We start from the raw sequence: 6000 nt of genomic DNA, 5'->3' as shown, positions 1-6000 counted from the left end.
CCATTTGGTTTCTCTTTTGCATCTCCGCTTGCATGCTCTTCAACATATCCATCATCTCATTTCCACCTGAAGACCCCCTTGTTCTTGACCCGTTTGATATTGCCTTTGATACCCTTGGTTGTTCCCACCTCGATATCCACTTTGATTGTTATAAGGTTGGCACGAACCAAAGTTACCTTGGCTACCTTGAAAGTTCGGGTTAGCTTGATTCGAAGGGTTCCCATACCGAAAATTTGGGTGGTTCCTCAACCCGGGGTGGTAAGTGTTAGAATTCATGTTGTAATTCCTACCACCCCCTCCTTGACCTTGTACCGCATGAACTTCTTCATATTGCCCTTCCACCATTCCTTGGCAATTCTCAGCCGCATGACCTATTTTATTGCAAATAGCACAAACATCATAAATTTGATTAGAGGTTTGAACATTACCATCATCAACCGCATGCACTTGTGTTCGGGTAACGGCCGGTCATGCTCTCCTTGATGCTTGAGCTTTCCTCTTTGATGTAATTGCCATTTGTTCCAAGAACTCCCAATCGTCATTCTCGTAATTTGTGCCAAAAGACATTTGTAATGGACATTAAATCACGAGCATCTTCGGCACTTAACCCCTCGTGGAAGGCATTCATCAACTCCCAAAGTTCAATTCCATGATGAGGGCAATTCTTAATCATCATGTTGAAACGCTCAAAGGCTTCATGAAACATTTCGCCTTGTTGTTGTTGAAAACTCCTCAACCCCTTCCTAGCATCATTGGTCTTTTGGGCGGTATAAAATTCGTCAAGGAAAATTTGTTGCATTTCCGCCCAAGTATAAATAGATGCCGAAGGCAAAGTGTAGAACCACTTCTTTGCCTTATCCTCCAAAGAAAATTGAAATAAGACTAACTTGACATCATCGGCCAAAAAACCTTGACTCCCAAGAGTATTGCAAATTGAGTCATAGGCCTCCAAATGGAAGTAAGGTTCCTTCGTTGCTAGACCCTTACATTTCGGCAAACTTTGTAATGAATTAGTCCTTACTTCAAAAGTTCTTCCTTGGTTGTTGTGAGGAATAACCACCAGTGAAGCATTATGAGTAATCACCGGCCTAAAATGCGCTTCAATACCCCTCACATGTTCTCTAAGATGCCTTCTTGGTACACCAAACCGACCTCTTGGACGAACAGGACCCATTGGTCTTGGTATATGCCCTTGTGGTGCAAATGGTTGTTGAAATTGTTGTTGTGGCATCGGTGGGTGTTGAATTGGCCTTTGGAATTGTGGTTGTACATTCTATGGACGAGCTTGTTGCAACGGTATGGGACATCGCACCTGTGGCCCTTGTGGCCTCGGCCTAATGTGTTGTGGTATGAGTTGTTGTTGTTGTGGCACTCCACCAACACTTGGCATTCCTTGAGGTTGGCCTTGCACATAACCAAACTCTCCTTGATCTCCTCCACCCCTATAAGCATAACCGTCTTCATCGTAACCCTCAAAATCTTCATATCCCTCATCATATCCATCTCCCCCTATACCCGAAGATTGCCCAAATGGAAGAGTCGAATATTGAAACCCCAACTGGTTTGATGGTCTAAAAGTAGAAGTAGCATGGACAATGGTTGAGTTTGGTGCTATGGTATAGTTTGAATAAGATTAACTTGCACTTGGGAAGAAATGGATGAGAGGTGGAATTGTAGTAGAAGGGTTAAACGTAATAGTTGGTTCTTCTTGAGTGGTAATGGGTTGTGTGGTATTAGTTGGTGTAACATTATGAAGTAAAGTAGGTTCGGTAGTGTTGGTAGGCATGGTAGTATTTGGTGAAGGTTGGGTGGATGTTGGTATAAAAGGTGGTACAGGTTCACCCGTAGTGGGTAGTGGTGGTGGTGGATCCATATATGGAAGTGGTGTAATTGGTGTTGTTGGTGATCCGCTGATTCTGTTTTCCCTTAGCACAATTCTGTTTCCTCTTAATGTTCGCTCAATTTCCGGATCAAACGCCAATGGTGATAGCTTGTGAGAGCTTCTAGTACACATGCACCTGTAAATACCTGCACACTAACACACCCAGCGTAAACCAGAACAAATAACAAACTTAAAAAGAACAAAAATAACACACGTTGCGCACTACTCCCCGGCAACGGCGCCAAAATTTGAGGTGATGTCGTGGTCACAATCAAATTTAATCCAAATACAACTAATTAGCTGGCGGTAAGTGGGTATCGAACACAGGGAGTTTGTGCAATATGTGTTATTTAAAAGATTATCTAACTTGACTAAAATTAATCTAATTGCAAATAAAGTAAAATTCAAGAGTTGGTTTGATTGGATTGGTTTTAAAACTAAATCAACTAATTAAATTGCAAGAGAAAAGTTTTGGATGTAAACAAATTAGAGACAAATGACCATCCTAGATTTCCGGTTTCAATTGACATTCATGTTATCATTCCACTAGAAAGAACTACATAGACATAGCTCATGTGTGAATACTTGCAGTGATGAAAGGGAACTAAGTACTCAGATTCCTAGAACGTGAGGTTGTTACCCGATGATCAATCAACCCTTACCCAAGCCTAACTATACCCATGATATCTCGATTGCCAACGACACCAAGAACGTATGGTTTCTAATTAGTTCAACGCAAGAATTAACAAGTTACTAACAAGCAATCACACACCATAACAAACAAACCATTAAGATAAAGATTGTTATTCTAGAAATAAGGAAAACAAACATGAAATGTCTCAAACAAACCTTCAATCCAGGATGATCACAAAGTGTTTAGCCACTCATGGCTCGCATCAACATCATAACAAAAATATTATCGTTCATCAATATCAAAGACAATAAACTAATGATTAAGAAAGTGTTCTTCAAGCTCAAGGTCTCCAAAGATGCCCCAAATTCATGTGTCAAGACAGGTGTAACCGAATCATATGATAAGACACCATAAAAACATCTTGAAAGAGACATTAAATGCATAAGTTACTTTTTGGGGTAAGTCGGTGCCGTAAGCTACGCACCCGCCGTAGCTTACGGCGGTCAGCAAAGCAGCGCATCAGCATAAGGCGCCGTAGCCTACGGCTGGCGCCGTAGGTTACGGTACCGAGTGGTTCTTTTCGGCGATCAAGTATTGTCCTACGGCGGTATCTTTTTGAAAGTGTTGGAGCCGTAACCTACGGCAGCAGCCGTAGGTTACGGTGCTGAATGTGGTTTTCCTTTTGTTTCTTCATCAAATGCTTGACTTCTTCACATCTTGATGGTGCCATCTTCCCACATCCATCCAAGCTTCCTAAAACCCGCATCTTGGGCACTTTAACACCTACAACAAGCAATCATCTAGTGGTTACCAAGTTCAAGAAATTAACCATAATAAGTATAGAATGTGCATTGTATTAAACCTTTTAAGGGTTGTCCTACAGACCACCCGTCAGTGCCGCGCCCCGTTGTTTCCGTCATCGGTTGGGGTGTGGAAATAATTACCCTCATGTGCAAGTCACATGACAAGATTTAACAAAAAAATCTAACTGGGTTAGGTTTAAAGGACAAAACGTGTAACAAAATTCCCTATAAAGGGCAAAACCTGTTAATATTCGTTGAAAAGGACACCGCCAGAAAAAGGGCATCAAGATAAATGACAAAACGTGTAATTTTTCCTATTTTTTCCGCTATACGTGTGTGTTTTCCTTTTCATTTCGTCTGTTGTCATGTATGACAGTAATTTTATTATATTCATCATACTCAGAAAATCTCACTAATAGCAAAGCTAAGGTAGGGTCTGAGGAGGATAAGATGTAGACAGTCTTACCTCTACTTCGTAGGAATAGAGAGACTGCTTTCAGCGAGACCCCCGGCTTAATTGTGGTTTTGCATCAAGCCTTGGACATAAGTCACATAACACTCGACAATCGGGACAAAGGCCGATTAGTGCATGTACCCCCTTGTCTTTCGGCTATCAACGCCACCACATGATGCATTATTAACCGTCCCCTACTTTAACGTTATTTTCACGAAATTAGTAAAATAACGTTAAAATTAGTGCATGTGACAACCCCTAACCACACCTAGGACGGGAGCCCTGAACTTTCAAGTGGTACCGGTGTTTTATTAAATTCGCAGCGGAAAAATATCATCAGGATCGTAGTTAGAAAAACTTAAGAGTTTGTAAAAAACACCAAAAATTGAATATTAAACAATTGGGATAAAACCCATATTACTAACAAACATTTTTGTAGGGATAAACCCTAATTGATAAAATATAATTTCTTTTCTTGGTAATCATAGCCGCTTTATTTAAGCCTTCAGTGCCTCAAAGCATGCTTCTTTTACTTTCATTACCTGAAACGCGTTCAAAAATATTTTATCAGCGAAAAATACTGGTGAGTTCATTCATTTGTATAAAAAGATACATTGTTATAATTTACAGCATTAAGAGTTTTTACATTTGTTTATATCTATTAATTACTCAATTCAGTATTTATCACAGTGGCAGTTCCAGTGACTGTGGTCATATTACTATTGGCTAACTCTTTGTCCAATAGTAACGCTGGACTAGTAGTGTATACAAAACCCCGCATACCGGTAGTAATTTCAGAATACAAAGACTTAATCATTGTAAGTATAACTAAAAATCATTTTAGGGTTTGAAAGCGTTTGATAAAAAGAGAATGACTCACAATCTTGTGAGAAAAAGAAGAATGACTCACATTGTAGATTTAGGGTTTATTACTGTAGCCTCCTGGTGTTAAGCGTGGGTTCCTAATAAAAACACAATGCAACACATATTAGTGCATTAACCCAATTCAAACTTTAATGATAAATCACAAGATCAAAACCCCAACATAGTTAACCAAGTATAGCCTTATTCAGGCAACACTTTGACATCCGTTGATGGCTTTCAGATCGATTGGACAAGGTATCGTACCAGTAATCAGGGTTAAAACACCGAATACGTAGCTGAGTTTAGGGTTTTGGGGTATCGGATATAATAACTGAGCAGTACAGAAGCAAGCAAGAGAGAAAGTAAGAAATTAAAAGTTGTGAGCAGATTCTGAATGCAGGTTCACGTCCCTTTTATAGCCGAAATTTGACCAGGTCGCGTCACGCGACTGATGTATTGTAAAATACATCTTTATTCGCGTCCGGTTTTAGTCATTAGATAGTTGTTTTTGTCCGTTTTTAGCGTAGAATGTATATACTTTTGATATTTTGTGTTTTCCAGGTCTTTACAGCCAAAAGGAGCAAAAACGAGTTAAAATCTGAAAAGGCGAAAGGCTGGAACGGAAATCGAGGACTCGGGAGCAAAAACGAAGCGAAAATTCAATTCTGGAGCTTCCAGGCGGGCCGCGTGAACTTACATGAACATTTACGCGCCCCGCGTCAACTTAAAAGAAAATTTCAGGATTTGGATATCCGGGCGGGCCGCGTCAGCTTATGAGAACTATTTATGCGGGCCGCTAGAACTTAAGCTAGTTGTTTTAAAACAGCAGCCATGAAACGGGCCGTGTAAGCTTGCCCTTATATATTACGCGGGCCGCGAGAGAAGTTAAAACGTGCAACCGACTTGAAACAGCTAACGGCTAGTAGGGTTTCTTGTTTATTTAACAACATCATCATCAACAGCCGTAAGGATATACGAATTTTGGAGTTCTTTGGCACCATTGAAGGCTGTTGAAGCATCTTGAAGCATCTTGGAGGCGTGGAATCATTTGGGTAACATCTTGGAGCATTCGGGAGTGAATATTCGGGTTTTATCATCCTTGTTCCTTCGTTTTTGTTTGTTTAAACCTTGTTGCACAATGAATTCAGAATATATAATGATTTTGATTATGTTCTTGACCATGTTTTCCAGCTAAACTTCATAAACTACCTAGGCTAATGATAATAGTATAGCAAGGTTCGGATTTTTATTTGATTTTTGGCGTGGTTGTGGATTTTTCTTGCATTGTAAAAGCTTTGGGAATTTACTTGGTGCGTTTGCGTGCTTGTGACTATTTTATTATTGATTATTGCTTCGTATAATC

The 6000-nt window shown here is 40.0% G+C and overlaps 1 non-coding gene across 1 annotated transcript; it reads left to right on the top strand.

Annotated features, from left to right (window-relative positions):
- The first annotated feature begins 644 nt into the window (after positions 1-644).
- Positions 645-750, top strand: LOC118491769. The gene has a single exon (XR_004892214.1). It is a non-coding gene; the product is annotated as a small nucleolar RNA R71 (small nucleolar RNA).
- The last annotated feature ends 5250 nt before the right edge of the window (positions 751-6000 follow it).

This window comes from Helianthus annuus, chromosome 4 (assembly GCF_002127325.2).
Source record: "Helianthus annuus cultivar XRQ/B chromosome 4, HanXRQr2.0-SUNRISE, whole genome shotgun sequence".
NCBI classification, from domain to species: domain Eukaryota; kingdom Viridiplantae; phylum Streptophyta; class Magnoliopsida; order Asterales; family Asteraceae; genus Helianthus; species Helianthus annuus.
This window is presented reverse-complemented; position numbering and strand designations above follow the sequence as displayed.